Genomic DNA, 20,608 nt, shown 5'->3' with positions numbered 1-20,608 from the left:
AAAAACTGCGTTTGAGTTTCAACTAGCTTTGTCATCATATCTTCTAAATTCGGCTTTTTATCATCGGTTTGTTGTGGTTGTTTGTTTTGAAAATTAGGTCTTTGCTGGTTGTAAGTATTATTGGATACTTGTTGATTGCTAGGACCTTGTTGGTTGTTGTATGGAATATTTCGGTTATAATTCTGGTTTTGATTGTAAATCGGTCTTGGCGGTTGATAATTATTCTGATAATTATTTCCAGGCCTTTGGTTTATGTATGAAATATTCTCTCTTTGTTCCATTGTTAATTCAATACTGAGACAATCTTTTGTCAAATGTGGTCCTCCACACTGCTCACAACTAATTCGTATTGAGTGAATATCTTTAGTCATCTTTTCCATTCGTCTCTCCACAGCATCTATCTTTGCGGAAATGGAATCTAAGTCATGGCTAGAATCGGCTCTAGCTGTTTTAGATGATCTAATGATATCTTTTTCTTGGTGCCACTCATGTGAGTGGGAAGCAGTGTTATCAATAATTTTGTAAGCATCAGTTTCGGTTTTCTTCATAATAGAACCACCAGCTGCTATATCTATGTCTTTTCTTGTAGTGATGTCGCATCCTTGGTAGAATATTTGTACTATTTGACAGGAGTCTAAACCATGTTGCGGACATCCTCTTAACAACTTTCCATATCTAGTCCATGCCTCATATAGAGTTTCATTTGGTTTCTGTGTAAACGTAACAATTTCTGCTTGAAGTCTTACGGCTTTAGATGCAGGAAAGAATTGTTTAAGAAATTTGTCAACTAAAACGTCCCATGTATCAATCGCCCCTTCAGGTAACGATTCCAACCAATCTTTGGCTTCTCCCTTTAAAGTCCAGGGAAATAACATGAGATATATCTGTTCATCCTCCACTTCTCGGATTTTAAATAGTGTGCAGATCCTATTAAAGGTACGTAGATGTTCATTTGGATCTTCCTTCGGCGCACCACTAAATTGGCATTGATTAGTCACCATGTGTAGAATTTGTCCTTTGATTTCATAATCTGGCGCATTAATGTCTGGATGAGTAATTGCGTGACCTTGGCCAGTGCGTTTAGCTCTCATTCGGTCTTCCATACTTAAAGGTTCCAGATTCTCCATAATTGAATTTGTTGAATCGGTATCACTAGATGATTCTGATTTAATGGTTCGTTCCTCAACAATCTCTGTTTGAATGATTGGTGGCTCCGGAGGAAAGTTTAGTGGTTCAGGATCTACGAACCGTTCCTGAATATTCTCTGGATTCTCAATTGTGAGGTCGGGTTCAAAAAATGGATTATCGGAAATTTGAACTGAAGTACTTGGTCGACTGGATGACGATTCTAAAGAAAAATCAACGGTGGTAATATTTGCTAAATGTCTTGATCTAGTTACAGGTGGTGAACGTACAAAAGGTGGTGAACGTCTTGCTCGGTGCATTCACTGAATATCCTATTAGTTTTTAAAAAGGAAGAAAAATTATAATAAGTTATCCAATCAATAGACTTTTCTGATTTTGCCCACGTTTCGAATAGCCAAAAGATGCAGCAGAGGGGCAGGATTCGTTTGGTCTCAATATAATTGAGGACTGTTTGGCTCCAATAACCCGGTCCACGTACAAATCCAACTATTACTACGAACCAGAAAATTTTGATGTCTATCAATTTAACCACTTAAAATAAATTTTCGTAATTTTAAGAAATTTAGATAAGAAGTAGAAAAAATTCTAAGTCCTAAAAACTAGAATGGCGAGAAATAAGAGAGAAAAAGAGTTCGGCGCACCTAAATCTTAGTCTAAAGAAAAAGCACTTAAGGAATTCTACGGCAAAGCCTAAAAATCTAGGAGTAAAAATGACTATAGCAAAAACTAAGTTTAAAATTAAATATGAGCTAAAAATACAAATATTACGCTACAACGATTAAAAAGGGACAAAATATAAAAATATATAAAAAGTTGTAAAAAGTACAATTTTTATAAAAATATTATTTTTATATTATTTATTTTATTAAACTATTAATTTTACAATTTAACTAAACTAATTTAACTAAAATATATAAATTAAATAAAAAGTAAAAGTAATTATAATAATAATAATTAGTTAGGGTTTAATAATAATTAATTAATAATTACCGTAATAAATACTGAATTAGGGCTTCTGTCCTTGTGTCAGGTACCCTCCGCGAGTTGCGGTAATTTATAAAGAAAACCCCGCGAGTCGCGGGGTTCAGAATTTCAGATCTGGAGCAGTTTGAAATTTTACGCGTTTTTTTATTTATTTTTTTTTTATTTTCTGTTTTCTGTTTTTTTCTATAAATAAAAGATATTTAATAAAACTTATATTTTTATAAATTAAAATAAAAATAAAGAAACTTATAAAACTTAAATATTTAACAAAATCTTAAAAAATACTTATATTTTTGTTTTTCTTTTTATATTTTTGAATAATTAAAACGTATTTTTACAAAAACGAATTTTTAATAGAAGTAAGCTAATTTTTTTTTTATATTAGCGTTGCGCTTCCGGCGTTTAGAAATTTCCCCGGCAGCGGCGCCAAAAATACTTGATGTTATGCGAGGTGTATACGAAATAGTTTATATTTTACTAGGAAAAACTATTAAATACGATACAATTTTACACAAGATATTTATTTATTTATAGAATGGATATACTTAAACCTTGCTACAACACTTATAGGCAGTGTACCTAATCGTAAAGTAGTGTAGTTTTTAGTAAGTCCGGTTCGTTCCACAGGGAAATCTTTAAACAAAGCTTAACGCTATATTAGTTTACTTTTATAAAAATACAAACATATATATAAGTAATATTATTATTATAAAGGGGGGTTTTTACCGTTTAATGACCGGTTTGTCGATTTTAAGACTTTAGTCGCAGTTAAAACCTAATGTAAAATATATAAAAAATACAAGACTTAAATTAAAGCGTAAAGTAAATAATGATAATGAAATTGCGAATAATAAAAGTGCGATAAAATAAACTTGCGATAATTAAAAAGTACGATAATTAAAAGTGCGATTAAATAACAATAAATAAAAGTGCGATAATTAGAAGTGCAATTAAATATAAAATAAAGGAAATTAAATATGAAATAAAAGAATTATGCTTATTTAAACTTCCGTAATCATGATGTTTGACGTGTTGATTTTAGTTTTATGCCCATGGGTTAATTGTCCTTTGTCCTGGATTATTTAATATGTCCGTCTGGCTTTTGTCCATAACAGTCCATCAGTCATAAATATAAAGTGCGAGTGTCCTCGTCAAATTATTATTATACCCGAAGTTAAATATTCCAACTAATTGGGGATTCGAATTGTAACAAGGTTTTAATACTTTGTTTAATGAATACACCAGGTTATCGACTGCGTGTAAACCAAGGTTTTACTACTTTGTTAACAATTACACCAATTACCCTTGAATGTAATTTCACCCCTGTTTTAATTATTCTAGTGGCTATTAATCCATTCCCGTGTCCGGTTAAATGAACGATTATTCGTACATATAAATACCCCGCCCATCGTGTCCGATTGAGTGTATATGGTAATTTATAGGGACGTCCAATTGTAAATCTTTATATTAACATGAACAAACTTTCATTTAGTTAAACAAATATAAAGCCCATTAATAGCCCATAGTCTAATTTCCACAAGTGTCGTTCTTTTGTCCAAACCCCAATTATGGTACAAAGCCCAATTACCCAATTTTAGTAATTAGCCCAACATCATGATTACTTCGTTTTAAATAAGCATAATAATAACTTAGCTACGAGACATTAATATAAAAAGGTTGAACATAACTTACAATGATTAAAAATAGCGTAGCGTTACACGGACAGAATTTCGACTTACACTCTTACAACATTTGCTAACATACCCTTATTATTAGAATTATAATTAAAATTAAAATATAAATTATAAATATATATATATATATTTTACGATATAGATAGAGAGATGGATGGATATATTGTAATTTTTGCGATCAGAATTCGTTTGCTTTTATAGGGATTTTTGACTTTTGGGGCTCCGCGACTCGCGGTGAAATCCTCTTCAAACTCCGCGAGTCGCGGAGAATGAATTTACAGCTCAGTCCTTGGAGTCTTTCTCTGCCGACGGTTTTTTATTTATAAATATAATATATATATATAATTAATATAATTAATTATATATTATATTATATTTATATACATAGTTAACTTGTAATTTTTAGTCCGTTGCGTCGAGCGTTAAGAGTTGACTCTGGTCCCGGTTCCGGATTTTCGAACGTCCTTGCGTACAATTTTATATTTTGTACTTTGCGTTTTGAATCTTGTACTCTTGCGATTTCGAGACGTTTCTTATCAATAATTGGAACCTCTTTGATTGTCTTTTGTTCTTTTGAGCTTTTTGGTCGTTTGCGTCTTCAATTCGTCGAATCTGTCTTTTGTCTTCACCTTTTATTATTTAAACGAATATCACTTGTAAATAGAACAATTGCAACTAAAAGCTTGTCTTTCTGGAGGAATAATGCTATGAAATATATGTTCGTTTTTAGCATTATCATATATATATATATATATATATATATATATATATATATATATATATATATATATATATATATATATATATATATATATATATATATATATATATATATATATATATATATATATATATATATATATATATATGAACTTTAGTTAATAGATATGAATGTGGATATGACATAATTCGATCCATTGTCATTCATATGTAGCACCCTCTCCGTCGTAAACTTGACCGGGCCCACAACTTTAAAAATTGTTTATAAACAAGAATAACGGTCACACACACTTCGCAGCTAAGTGAAGGTGGGAAAACCCCCTTTGTTGGGATGATTGTAGTGAACCCAATAAAAAAACTTTATTTGAGACGATTGTAGTGAACCCCCCAAAATGAAAATTAAAAAAGAAAAAAAAGTGGCAAAACATGAATAGTGTTGCGGACCAATAAAAGTGAAGAATTTACTCTTGTATCTAGTATATAGGATAATGTAAAGTTTTTGTGGGTTAAAATAAAATAAAATCGATCAAATTAATATAATATGTTGCGAGAAATATTACGACATGTATAGAAAAATATTACAATATTTTACCCTGTGGATTAAAGCGCGCAGCTGTGTGTACGTGTGTGTGTGTATATATATATATATATATATATATATATATATATATATATATATATATATATATATATATATATATATATATATATATATATATATATATATATTGTGTTGTTAAAATTTTAAAGTGGTTTTGAGTGGTGTTAGTAACTTAACGTCTATAATTTTTTTCTCACCATTAATATCTTTTTAATTATATATAAATTTTATACTACGTAATATTTAGAGACGTTATATAAAATTTAGAACGTGTCACATGAAAAGACGTTCTAACTTATTATATGAAAATTTATATAAGTATATGAAAATTTTTATATATATATTATATTAAGTAATTTTATACTACGTAATATTTAGAGACGTAATATGTGATGACCCGGAAATTTCTGACCAAATTTAAACTTTATCTTTAAATGATTTAATGTTTTCGACACGATAAGCAAAGCCTGTAAAATTGAATCTCAAAATTTTTGAACTATTCAAGTACCCTTCGGTTGTTCTCAACGATTCGCAAACCATTATATGTAAATAGATACATATATATACTATAACTTGAAAATGTAATAAATTTTAATTGTTTAATACCGTACATTAAACTTATTGGTTTAAATATTTATTTGAATTTATATGATAAGTTGGAATATTAATTGTATGAATAACTTGCGACGTATATTTAAAACGTGTTTATGAATGTTGAAAATATATATTAACTTGGTCATAAAACGATTTATTATTATATATATATCAACAAATAGCGAGACAATGATTTATAGAAGTAAATGACCAAAACACTCGAAAGTTTAAGATACACTTTAAATGATATAGTTTATTGATAATTTAAGACTATATTTTGACAAAGGTACGAGTCACAAAACGTAAATTGCGAGTTTTCTAAGCGTACGAAAATACGTTCGAGAAACCGAAAACGGGACATAAGTCGAGTGACAACGTACGAGTCATCGGAACGAAAATTACAAGTCAGCTATGCATGTGAATTTAATATAATATATAATTAATTATATAAATTAAATATATTATATATATTATATAAAATTATGTCGACAAACAAAAAGTTAAAAGTTTGTGAGCTGGATCAGAGGGCCATGCGATCGCATGGCCTTGAAGCACAAATCCCATGCGATCGCATGGGGTACTTTTTCAGAAAAGGTTCTATAAATTGCTCAGTTTTTACACACTTCTCTAATCATATATTACTCCGTATTTATTTTATTTATTATTATTATTATTATTATTATTATTATTAAGATTAATATTATTATTAATCTTATTATTATTAATATTATTAATTAGTATTATATATAAAATACTACGACGAGGTTATGAGCGTGTCACTTTCAAAATGGTTTTCAAGCGGGATAGAGCTAAGAAAATTATGGGTTATTGCCAAGGAGGTTATGGGTAATGTTCGGGGGTATATTTGTGAATCAAACCTAGTGTTTATCATCTCCGTTACGTCTACGTACTTTCCTACAATATTGAATCTCAATACTGATACGTAAGCACTCATATTTTATCTTTTATATATTAATTATGTATCCATGTCTAGTGCTCGAGTATATATATTTATATATGCTTGTATGCTAAATTTCGCCGTTAAACAATTTATAATGAATCACTAATTAAATACATATATTACTGGTAAAAGGTATATGATATACATGTTTTTGGAAAGCTGGCAAAAAATCAATAACTTTTCATTTAGATATCGAATAGTTTCGATGAACGGATTAAAAGATACGATCAACTGAATTATGATTGATGTTAATTGAAATTGCTTTTGAATCTGCAATTAAGATTTAAACAACTTGTTTACGAGACTGATAAAGTGAACTTTTAAATATTACCAACCGAGTAAATGAATCCTTATATAAGGCACGTCTCGTTTTGTTGAACTATTGTCAAAATTGACTTTTTGAAACGACTTTGAATAACTATCATATGTCGATCTCGAGCATTAGGATTGTGATACACTATGACCTGACCTAGCTTGATAGACATTTATTGACTAACATATGTTCTCTAGGTTGAGATCTACGATTATTTGGTAATCCGAGTTTCGATCACAATTTGGTGAACGACTTTATATGCTGCTAAGGTGAGTTTCATTTGCTCCCTTTTTAATTGCTTTTGCAATATATATTTTTGGGCTGAGAATACATGCACTTTATTTTAAACGCAATGGATACAAGTACATACTAAATTCTAAACTGAGTTTGAATCGAAAATCCCTTAGCTTTGGTAACTAGTAACTGCCAGTTATAAGAACTGGTGGGTGCGAGTAGTAGTATATGGATCCATAGGGCTTGACATCCCTGTCTGTTTCAGGTATAGAAACCCTAGCCTGAACTATAAAACAGACGTATGCTATTTGAGTTTAGTACACGTTGGTTTGCGTGTATTGTACATGTAGGTTGCATGTATGTTAAAACAGAGGTACTTATTATATATACGTTAAAGTTTAGTTACCAGGGTGCTCAATCTTGTAGAATATTTTGATAAACGTTTCTGGATGAAACAACTGAAATCTTGTGATCTACCTTTATATACTGATTATATGAAACAATAAAACTATGAACTCATCAACCTTTGTGTTGACACTTGTTAGCATGTTTATTCTCAAGTTTCCTAGAAGTCTTCCGCTGTTTTCTTATGTGTTAGACAAGCTATGTGCATGGAGTCTTACATGACATATTTTTCAAGGAAACGTTGCATTCACCAAATCATCACCATGTATCTTATTTTGACTGCATTATCAACGGAAGTATTATTGTAAACTATTATTTACAGTGATTGACTATATGTAGAAATCATCAGATGTCGAAAACCTTTCATTTAAATATTCATTTATGGTGTGCCTTTTTAAAAGAATGCAATGTTTACAAAACGTATCATATAAAGGTCAAATACCTCGCAATGAAATCGATGAATGACGTGTTTGTCCATATGGATTTGGAGCAATCGTCACATAATATTTAGAACGTGTCACATGAAAAGACGTTAGCAAACTCTAAGTTATATTTATTCTATGTTATCATTATAAAACATATATATGTCACATGTCAATATATTAAATTAAATATTGATATTAAATATTAAATAAATAATATAAACAATTACAATATTTAGTTATTAGATGTTGATTATTTTACTGAACGTATAAAATCTCTCAGATGTATATCAGCACCATTTATTAAAAGTATACTACTTAATATTTACGGAGTAGTATTTAATATATATTAATAGAGTTGGCATTATCTATCAATCCGATTCGGTTTCACATATATATTTTTTTTTGAAAAGCAACTAAATTTATATACACTATGGAGTAAAGTACAAGGATAGGAGCTGGGTGGATTACAATATACACTGAGAGATTTATGGTGCCAATTTTTTATTTTATATATGTATAGATTTGTGAGATGAATGTTTACGATTAATATATGGTAATTGTAATTAATTTGTAATATGTAATTAAATTATTATATATATATATATATATATATATATATATATATATATATATATATATATCTATATATATATATATACACATATATATATATATATAAACCAAAAAGTTTTTGTTGTTTGTGGTTGAAAGTTATTTAAGGATATATATATGTATATATCTATACATATATATTTATTAATATAAATATATAATAAATATATATTATTACTGTGACGATCGCTCCAAATTTATATGGACGAACACGTCATTCATCGATTTCATTGCGAGGTATTTGACCTCTATATGATACGTTTTGTAAATATTGCATTCTTTTGAAAAGGCACACCATAAATAAATATTTAAATCAAAGGTTTTCGACATCTGATGATTTTTACATATAGACAATCACCGTAATATAATAGTTTACAATAGTACTTTCGTTGACAACGCAGTCAAAATAAGATACATGGTAATGATTTGGTGAATGCAACGTTTCCTTGAAAAATATGCCATGTAAGACTCCATGCACATAGCTTGTCTAACATATAAGAAAACAGCAGAAGACTTCTAGGGAACCTGAGAATAAACATGCTAACAAGTGTCAACACAAAGGTTGGTGAATTCATAGTTTTAATGTTTTGCATAATCTGTACATAAAGGTGGATCACAAGATTTCAGTTGTTTCATCCAAAAACGTTTATCAAAATATTCTACGAAATTGAGCACCCTGGTAACTAAACTTAACGTATATATAATTTATACCCTTTGTATAATCATCTTAATAATACACGCAAACCAACGTGTACGCTTCTTAAATAGCATACGTCCGTTAAAAGGCTAGTGCTCTAGCTCGGACGAGGATATCAAGCCCTATGGATCCATATACTACTACTCGCGCCCACCAGTTCTTATAACTGGCAGTTACTAGTCACCAAAGCTAAGGGATTTTCAGTTCAAACTCAGTATAGAATTTAGTATGTACTTGTGTCCGTTGTTTAAAATAAAGTGCATGTATTCTCAGCCCAAAAATATATATTGCAAAAGCATTTAAAAAGGGAGCAAATGAAACTCACCTTAGCAGCACATAAAGTCGTTCACCGAAATGTGACCGAAACTTGGAATACTAAATAACCGTAGATCTCAACCTAGAGAACATATGTTGGTCAATAATTGTCTATCAAGCTAAGTCAGGTCATAGTGTATCACAATCCTAATGCTCGAGATCGACATACAAAAGTTATCAAAAGTCATTTAAAAAAGTCAATCTGACTCAATACAATAGTTGAATGATCATGGCAATCGAAACATTTTAACATTTCACATAGTTTCTTAATTTTTGTAAAATTAAACTATAGTTTTTATAAGGCTTTAAAATATGATAAAACAATCAACTTTGATAATTGTTCAACAAAACGAGACGTGCCTTATATAAGAATCCATTTACTTCGCTGGTAATATTTAAAAATTCAATTTATCAATCTTATAAACAAGTTGTTTAAATATTAATTGCAGATTCAAAAGCAATTTCAACTAACGTCAATCATAATTCAGTTGATCATATCTTTTAATTCGTTCATCGAAATCATACGATATCTAAATGAAAAGTTATTGATTTTTCGCCAGCTTTCCAAAAACATGCATATCATATACCTTTTATTAGTAATATATGTATTTAATTCGTGATTCATCATAAACTGTTTAACGACGAAATTTAGCATACTAGCATGCATAAACATATATACTCGAGCACTAGACATGTATACACTATTAATATATAAAAGATAAGATATGAATGCTCACGTATCAATATTGTGATTCAATATTGCAGAAAAGTACGTAGACGCAACAGATATGATAAACACAAGTTTGACTTACGATAAATACTCCCGAATTATACCAATAACCTCCATAGCTATAACCCATAATTTTCTTAGCTCTATCCTGTTCGAAAAGCTTGTTTTGAAATAATTCGCTCATGACTCCGTCGTAGTATTTTATGTATAAATAATAATACGAATACTAATAATAATAATAATAATAATAATAATAATAATAATAATAATAATAATAATAATTATTATTATTATTATTATTATTATTATTATTATTATTATTATATAACAGAGGGAGTAAGAAATAGAATATGGGTGTGTGTGTGTACGTCGAGCAAACTGGCCAATTTATAGAATGTTTCTAAATCCTGACTGCCATGCGATCGCATGGGTTTTATCCCTATTTCTCATGCGATCGCATGGCCCCAAAATCCAGCTCACAATTTTTTTGTTGTTTTGTTTGTCGACATATTTTTATAATATATATATATATATATAATTTATATAATTTATATTAATTAATTATATATTATATTATATTCATGTGCATAGTTGACTTTTAATTTTTGGTCCGATGACTCGTACGTTTACGCTCGACTAATGTCTCAGTTCCAGTTTCTCGAATGCATTTTCGTATGCTTAGAAAACTTCTACTTTACGTTTCGTGATTCGTACCTTTTTCAAAATATAATCTTAAATTATTAATAAACTATATTACTCAAAGTATAACTTATACATTTTAGTAATTTGGTCATTTGCTTCTATAAATCAACTCCTCGTTGTTTATTAAAATATATTTAATAATATCGAAACGTTTTATATCTAATTCAATTCTATGCATTATATCATTGTAAAATATATATTTTCGTTTAGAAAAATATAAATTTGTATATAATATTTATTTATCAAACGGAACAATAAATGGGTGTTACTATTGTTTACAAAAATAATTTCGAACCTTAATATATATATATATATATATATACACACACAATATATATAAATACTTTTTCTATACACGTTGCAAGTTATTTATATATCAAATACAGTTAAAAAGGAAAGATTTCTTAAATCAAGGTGGACCTCTCAATAAAGACTTATCACAATACTTACGGGATTTATAATTGTTGAAATATCTGCTAATCCAATCGTTGGTATTATCTTCTAATTCCGTAGATGAATATATTAAGCATATATTGAGACAAATACGTTTAATCTAAAATATTATACATTTAATACTTTGTTAACGTTTTCAAGTTATAATATATATATATATATATATATATATATATATATATATATATATATATATATATATATATATATATATATATATATATATATTCATATCCATTTACATATTCGTTCGTGAATCGTCGAGCATAGTCATAAGGGTAATTGAATGTATGAACATAGTTCCAAAATTTTCGAGACTCAACATTACAAACTTTGTTTATCGTGTCGGAATCATATAAAGATTAAAGTTTAAATTTGGTCGAAAATTTCCGGGTTGTCACAGTACCTACCCATTAAAGAAATTTCGTCCCAAAATTTGAGTGGGGTTGTCATGGTTGACAGTTAGAACATTTTTCATGCCGAATACGAGTTGATAAGTAGAATTTTATTACCATTAGGTAATATGGATAAACAATTCGATTACTCGAGGCGTATGAAAGAAGTTATCGTAAAAGAATGAAATGATGAAATTAAGGTTCGTCTTAACTCTTGATGTAGTCACGGTTGATTTTCGGAATTCAAGTAAACTTTCATAATCTATATAAGATTTGATTCTCCGAAAAATTAAGGAGATTAAGATTTTCTTTGATTATATGCGTAATCTGCCTCGATTGCTATGTCTGATATTTCGTTATAAATTTTCCTCTTCCGTTCCATTATTTTCACCATTCCTATAATCTCTTCCTTAATTCTTATTTCCAAAAGGGTGTGAAAATGCTAAATCAAGTTCTAATTCTTGATATTTTCTTGGCTATCGTATCCTTCATTCTTCTGTTTTATCTGCCACCGGAGGAATTTATTTTCTTCTACTATTACCTTGGTGTTATAGTGTTTTTCATTATCCCGTGTCTTTATATTGCTATACGCATTGATATAAACGGTTTGTAATTTCGGTGTTGCTATCGAGCTTTATATTCTCCATTATATTTCGGAGCTTCATGCTTTCATTTTCTCTTCTCGACCTTAAGTCAAGCGGATAATGGTCCAGAATTTGTAGATATGAATTTCGGAATGAACATAGTTAATGTTCTAAGAAGGAAATTATAATGGCACGGTCTTGATTTGTCAAATTACCAGAATATCAGAAAAAGACCGAATCATCAAGAAAATATTTTCTTGATATGTTTAGAGGTTAGATATAATGAAAGAGTTATGTAACATGGTTCATGATGAGGGTATGATCTGTGAACCTTTATCACGTTCCATTAGAAACTCAGCATGACTTACTGTAATATAATCACGTTGATCAAGTGTCATTATATTATACTAACTCATGCTTCAGTTCCCAACACTACTTCAAACACATTCATATTTTAAACTCGAAGGTTTCAGAATTTAGAAACTAAAATAGTTTCTTTTATGATTTTACACAGATAGCGCGAAGAAGTAAATGATTTCGGATAACAATAGTTGTGAAGATATCTTCAGAAACATCGAAGATATTTATAATGAAAGATATGATGATATCTTAGAACATTTAAGATCAGAGGATGATGAAGAATATTGTCCGCAAGGGTTTTAGAGTAAGGAACAAGGTATTTGCTAAGGATTTCAGTAGACACTGAATCATTTGGATTCTTTGAAGGCAGGTTTAGTATTTGTGATTTGTCCACAGCCTCCTTCATACTTTGCTCAATTCGTTTTCTAGTTTTAAACCTTCTCTTTTTCTGAGCTTTGCCAACACACTATTCTTTATCATTAAACTTTTTACTGTTAAGGTCATTTACAGTTTTGCTGCTTCATCAGCATCTTTCGAAATTTCGAGAATTAGTTCGCAGTTTAGGGTGTTTTTAAGAAACTTCACATTCAAAGTATGTAAGTATAGGAGATAGATGTTATATATACACATATAACTGTTGGTATATACATGCTGCGAGATTTCAAAATACGGATTGCTGATTTCCAGTAATTGGCAAGACAATTCTTGTTACAAGATGCAGATGAGTAAATGATGGGGTTTCAATAAATACAATGATTTTTCGGAAAGCCAAAGATCAGTGAAGTTGTTGGTAAGTTTATTGCTAATGTGGTGGAATATAAACGGTTCCCCGGTAACGATGGCGAAAGGGGCAACATATATATCAAGGTTATAATAAGGTTGTTTCGACTGAAGAATCGAAGTTGACTTGCTGGAGCTGTGACAAAACTGTCTATTTTGAAAAGGGATTGAAAAGTTATTTTAGCTAATAAATGCCAAAGGGTATGACACGGATACATGTTAAACTATGACTTTGGTTTCGAGGGTTTTTCAGGTACAAGACTGCGATTAACATGTGGTTGGATCATCATCTCGATTGTTCATTATTTGAAGTGTCTTCGGGAATTTCGAGGGATTTGAACATAGATTGTAATCGTTAATATTCATATGATGTTCTAGGATTTTGAATGATACAAATTCTTTTCTGTGTTCTATGAATGGAAATGATGTTCTAGCACAGTTTTGAAGTCAAAGTATAGCTTCAAAAGATGTAGGAATCTAAGAATGATGACTTTTGTTAAATCTTGACTTGAATTTTGATTTGTCAAAATCAAAATATGTAATCAAATTTGGATGAGGATGGTTGTTTTGATTTTTATAAAAGAATATATATATTGTTATGAAAGTAGTGAGTATAGTTGATAATTTGTAGAATCAGAATCGGAGAATGTAACATATTAATTATGAATTTATATATCTATCGGGTATTACCTACTGATAATGCTAAAAACGAACACATATTTCATAGCATTATCCCTCAAGAAAGACAAGATTTTAGTTGCAATAAATTCTATTTACAAGTGATATTCGTTTAAATAATAAAAGGTGAAGACAAAAGGCAGATTCGACGATTTGAAGACGCAAACGACCAAAAAGCTAAAAAGTACAAAGTACAATCCAAGTGGTTCAATATATTGATGAGAAACGTCTAAAAATTACAAACGTACAAGCCGCAAAACGCAAAGTACAAGATATTAAATTATACGAAAAGGCGTTCGAAAATCCGGAACCGAGACATGAACCAACTTTCAACGCTCGACGCAACGGAGCTGAAAGTACAAGTCAACTATGCACAAGAATATAATATAATATTTAAATAATTCATAATAAGAATAACAATAAATAATAAAAAGTTGTTAATTGAGCATAGTTAAGGGGTCATAAGTGAAAATTTCAAATCAACATTTGCCTATAAAACGAGACTACGGAGAATGAAGAAAGATACACCTTTTTCTCTTTTCTTTTCTTTGTAAACATAATATATATAATTTTAATTTAAGTTTAATAATAATTGGGTTATTGTAAGAAATGTTTTACGGGTATTAAGTCGGAACTCTGTCCGTGTAACGCTACGCGATAAATAATCACTGTAAGCTATGTTTTTTCTTTTTAAATTAATGTCTCGTAACTAAGTTATTATTATGCTTATTTGAGCCGAAGTAATCGTGATGTTAGACTAAAAATTAAAGATTGGGTTATTGGATTTTGTACCATAATTAGGGTATGGACAAAAGACCGACCCTTGTGGACATTGGACCATGAACCATTAATAGATAGGGGGGTATTGTCTAATTGAATGACAATTCTTTGGAGCCTGTCGAACCTATCTTCAAATTAGTTAATCTAATAATTATTAAATGATTATGCATGTCCTATTTAGTGACGTTTATACGACATCTTTAACAATCATTTAATTAATCAATTGGGTTGGGTAATTGATTATTCATTCTGATCAAGTGGGTAAATTAAAAATCATGGACTAATTAAAACCGGGGTGGATTACATACAAGGGTAATTTGTGTAATTGTTAACAAAGTATTAAGACCTTGGATTACACACAGTCGATAACCTGGTGTAATTATTAACAAAGTATTAAGACCTTGTTACAGTTCGAATTTCCAATTAGTTGAAATATTTGACTTCGGGTATAAGGTTAATTTGACGATCATTTTATAATTATGACCGATGAACTATTATGGGAAAAAACCAGATAGGTATCAAATAAATCCAGGACAAAGGACAATTAACCCAGCATAATAAATTAAAATCAAAACGTCAAACATGATGATTACGGAAGTTTAAATAAGCATAATTCTTTTATTGTATTTCTCATCGTACTTTCATTTACTTGCAATTTTGTTTATTATCATTTTAATATTGTTATTTATTTTACGCACTTTAATTTTCGTCATTTATCTGTACGCTTAAAATATAAAATCGACAAACCGGTCATTAAACGGTAAATCCCCCCAAAGTTACCTATAATTACTAAATCTAGTTTAACTACTTAATTAACTAATTTGACCTAGTAAGACACCCAATAATAGTGTCCACGGATCGACCTCCCGGACTTTACCTTAGCTATATAATTACACGATAGGTATACTTGCCTTTTGTGTTTTAGTTTAATTTAGGTGATTTCCTATAGTAAATAAATATAAAACTGATAGCCATTTCATACACACTCTAGAAAACATCAAGTTTTTGGCGCCGCTGCCGGGGACACTTTTTGTGTCTTCACGGGGTATTTAAGTTTTTTTTTAGTTTTTGACTGATTAAAGATATATTAATTTAAATATAATAATATTGAAATAAAATATAATAATATAATAATATTGAAATAAAATATAATAATATAATAATATTGAAATAAAATATAATAATATAATAATAATTTTGAATCGTAAAGTTTTAAAAAAGTCGTATTTAATAAATACTTCAGGGGTATATTATGTAACTTATAATTAATAATTTTTATCATGTCACTTTCATGTGAATAGTAAATTAATTAATTTCGTTTCATTTACTATTCATGAATAGTAAATGAGTTAAAAAAAAGTTTTTTAAAAAAAATAATAAAAAAAAATTTATTAATTTCGTGAAAAAAAAATATTTTTAAAAAAAAATATAAAATCCTTAAAAAAGAAATATTAAAATCGTTAAAAAAAATTTTAAAAATAAAATATAAAAATAAAAATTTTTTTTTAAAAAAAAAATTTTAAAAAAATATATATATATTTTTAAAATTTTGTCTATAAAATTAAAAAAATATATATATTTATTTTAAGTTTTATTACCTTTAGATTTTTAGACTCTAGTTACAACTTTTAGTATTAAGTTTAGTTTTGCCATAGTTATTTTTATACTTTTAGATTTTTAGGCTTTGCCATAAAATCCCTTAAGTGCTTTTTCTTTAGACTAAGATTTAGGTGGCTTAAAATTTTGCGACGCCGTGTTAAAATTTTAGTATCATTTTAAGTAATTGCCGTTTTTCGTTTAGAATCCCTTTTAAGTTTCGACGCGCTACTTTCTTATTTTTATTTTTCGACCTTTTATTTTTTCGATATTTTTCGACGCGCTTCTTTTTCTTTCTCATTTCTACGCTCTAGTTTTTAGGACATAGAATTTTCTTTATTTTCTTCAAATTTCGACGAAAAATTATTTTAAGCGATTAAATTGATAGACATCCAAATTTTCTGGTTCGTAGTAATAGTTGGATTTGTTAGTGGCGAGTTGTGGGCTTCCGATTTAAAGGGTCCTGGCTACCTGCTGCATCTATTGGCTATTCGAAACGTGGGCAAAATCAGAAAATCCTATTAATTTAATAACTTATATAATTTTCATCTTTTATAACTAATAGGATATTCAGTGAATGCACCGAGCAAAACGTTCACCACCTTTTGTACGTTCACCACCTATAACTCGATCAAGACATCTAGCCAATATTGTCGCCGTTGATTTTTCTTTAGAATCGTCATCTAGTCGACCAAGTACTCCAATTCAAATTTTCGATAATCCATTTTTTGAACCCGACCTCACAATTGAGAATCCGGAGGATATTCAAGGACAATTCAGAGATCATGAACCACAAATAGTTAAATCAGAATCTTCTAGTGATTCGGATTCAACAAATTCAATTATGGAAGTAACGGAACCTCAAAGTATAGAAGACCGAATGAGAGCCACACGCACGGGCCAAGGTCACGCCATTAATCAGCCAGATGTTAGAGCATCAGATTTTGAAATCAAATGACAAATCCTACACATGATCACCAATCAGTGCCAATTTGGTGGTACAACAAAAGAAGATCCAAACGAACATCTTTGAACTTTTAATAGGATTTGTAATCTATTTAAAATCCGAGAAGTTGAGGTTGAAACTATTTATCTTATGTTGTTACCATGGACTTTAAAAGGAGAAGCCAAAGATTGGTTAGAATCGTTACCTGAAGGAACGATTGACTCATGGGATATTTTAGTTGAGAAATTTCTTCAAAGATTCTTTCCGGCATCTAAAGCCGTGAGACTTCAAGGAGAAATTGCCACGTTCGTGCAAAAGCCAAATGAAACGTTATATGAGGCATGGACAAGATTCGGAAGGATGTTGAGAGGATGTCCTCAACACGGTTTAGATACTTTTCAAATAGTGCAAATTTTCTATAAAGGCGTCGACATCGCCACACGAAAAGACATCGACACAGCAGCTGGTGGTTCCATTATGAAGAAAACCGCAACCGAAGCTCACAAGATCATTGATAACACAGCATCCCACTCTCATGAGTGGCATCAGAAAAAAGATAATTTTCATTCATCTAAAGCGGCTAGAGCCGATTCTAGCCATAACTTTGATTCTATTTCTGCAAAAATAGATGCTTTCGAGAGACGGATGGAAAAGATGACTAAAGATATTCACGCAATACGAATCAGTTGTAAGCAATGCGGTGGACCACACTTAACGAAAGATTGTAATGTTGAGCAAACGATGGAACAACGAGAGAATGTTTCCTACATAAACCAAAGGCCGGGAAATAATTATCAAAATAATTATCAACCGCCAAGGCCAAACTTTAATCGAAATCAAAACATTCTTTACAATCCAAATGGACCCAATAATAACTCATACAACCAACAAGGTCCAAATAACCAACCAACTCAAAACAACACTTTCAATTAACAAAGACCTGGCTTGTATAAACCACCACAACAAACCGAAGAGAAAAAGTCAAATCTGGAAGAAGTGGTATTTAAGCTAGTTGAATCTCAAACAAAATTTATTGAAACTCAAACCCAAACAAATGAGAGGTTTGATCAGTCATTTAGAACTCAACAAGCTTCCATTTTGAATCTAGAAAAACAAGTAGGTACTCTTGTTAGATTGATGAGTGAAAGGAAACAAGGAAAGCTACCGAGTAATAATGAAGTAAATCCTCGGAATGAAAATGTTAATATGGTATCAACAAATTCTGAAAAACCAACACCAGAAGATGGGAAAGTTTTAGATGTGAGTAACAATGAAGAAGTTACAACACCACCACCACCCGAGTATGTAAAGCCAGTGGTGGCACCATACAAAACACCCATCCCATTTCCAAGAAAAGGAGTTGAGTATGAGCAAGTGATAGGTAATAAAGTTTGTGATACCTTTGGAAAAAAGAAGAAGAAGAAGAATAAGAAAGTGCAAGAAACAAAAACCGTAGAAGTAAACCCGGTGAAGACAGTTCCACCAAAACCTCCACCTAGGGTAAGTGATCCGGGTGAATTTATTGTTCCTTGTCTACTTAGTGACTGTGTTATGTATGATGCACTAGCAGATTTAGGTGCAAGTGTGAGTGTTATGCCTCTTTCATTATATAAGAGATTAGGAGTAGGTGAGTTAAGTCTAACGGATATGAGTGTTCGACTCCTTGATCAAACCATTAAGCACCCAGTTGGAATTGCTGACAACCTACCCGTTCAAGTAGGTAATTTAACCTTTCTAGTCGAATTCATTGTCATTGACATAGAAGAGGACCCAAACATTCCTCTAATTTTAGGTCGACCATTCTTAGCGTCCACCGGGGCATTATTTGATGTAAGAAAGGGTAGAATGACACTTAGTAATGATGAGAAATTGATCACCTTTATGATTCGAAAGTCTAAATCTCCACCAACCAAAACCGTTGAATAAGCAAAAATGATTGGTAAGAACCATGTTGTTTTACCAACTCCAATGGTAGTGCTCAACAATAATAAAACGCCTAAGTGTGGGGAAAATGAAGTAACACCTAATGATGACCTGATAACAAAGAACCCCGTTTTTGATACGAAATTAAATGTTCCCGTTATTAATAGTTCAATGAAGAAACTTATTAAACGAATTCGCGATGCTAGAACCAAGGGGAACTTTAAGTTATATAACCGGTTAGTATCCAATCTATCGCCTAAAGAAAAGGCGAAACTAGTTGAATTTGTGGAAATTACACAGGAATTCGACCAATGGCTTAAAGCAAAAGTCACAGATATGCAAGCTGATTATGGTCCAAAAAAAATTGACGATGAAGTTAATCACAATTTTGACACCACAGCTACCTAAGTGTGGGGAGATTCAAAATGTTCTAAAAAGAAAATGCTGTCTAGAGTTAGTTGTTCTGTTCTCGTGTAGTTCCGAGAATGGAATCCGAATGGTCTTTTCCACTAGCAGACACTAAAGAACTAGTTTTCTCCCCCCATTCTGAATTTTTTTTTGTTTTGTAGGTTTTATATGAAATTAATATGTTTTTTAAATTTAAGTTTTGTGTGATTTTAAAAACAAAAATTTACTTTATTTAATTAAGTTTAAAAAAATGATTTCTAAAATTCATCGTGAGTTAAACACTAGGTCATTGAACCGAAATTGCTTTACCCAATGGCGGGACGACAAATTTTGTTATCATTATTTTTAATTTTATTGATTTAAAGTATGCCAAAAAAATATTAGATTTTATAAATTTTTGAAAGTGGGGTAATATACCAAACTTCAAAAATATGTATATATGTTTGTAGTTTATCTTATGTACAAAACAGGGTAAAACAACGCACTTTCAAAGACTGTCATTAAGTTCAGCAAAAGCTACTAATTTTGACGACAAGACGCAAAATATCAAATGTGAAATAACAACAATATGT

General features: G+C 30.1%; 1 non-coding gene across 1 annotated transcript; it reads right to left on the bottom strand.

Annotated features, from left to right (window-relative positions):
• Positions 1-17,987: 17,987 nt before the first annotated feature.
• Positions 17,988-18,094, bottom strand: LOC139856617 (small nucleolar RNA R71). Its single transcript, XR_011762087.1, has one exon. It is a non-coding gene; the product is annotated as a small nucleolar RNA R71 (small nucleolar RNA).
• Positions 18,095-20,608: the final 2,514 nt, after the last annotated feature.

This window comes from Rutidosis leptorrhynchoides, chromosome 6, assembly GCF_046630445.1.
Source record: "Rutidosis leptorrhynchoides isolate AG116_Rl617_1_P2 chromosome 6, CSIRO_AGI_Rlap_v1, whole genome shotgun sequence".
Classification (NCBI taxonomy): Eukaryota; Viridiplantae; Streptophyta; class Magnoliopsida; order Asterales; family Asteraceae; genus Rutidosis; species Rutidosis leptorrhynchoides.
This window is presented reverse-complemented; position numbering and strand designations above follow the sequence as displayed.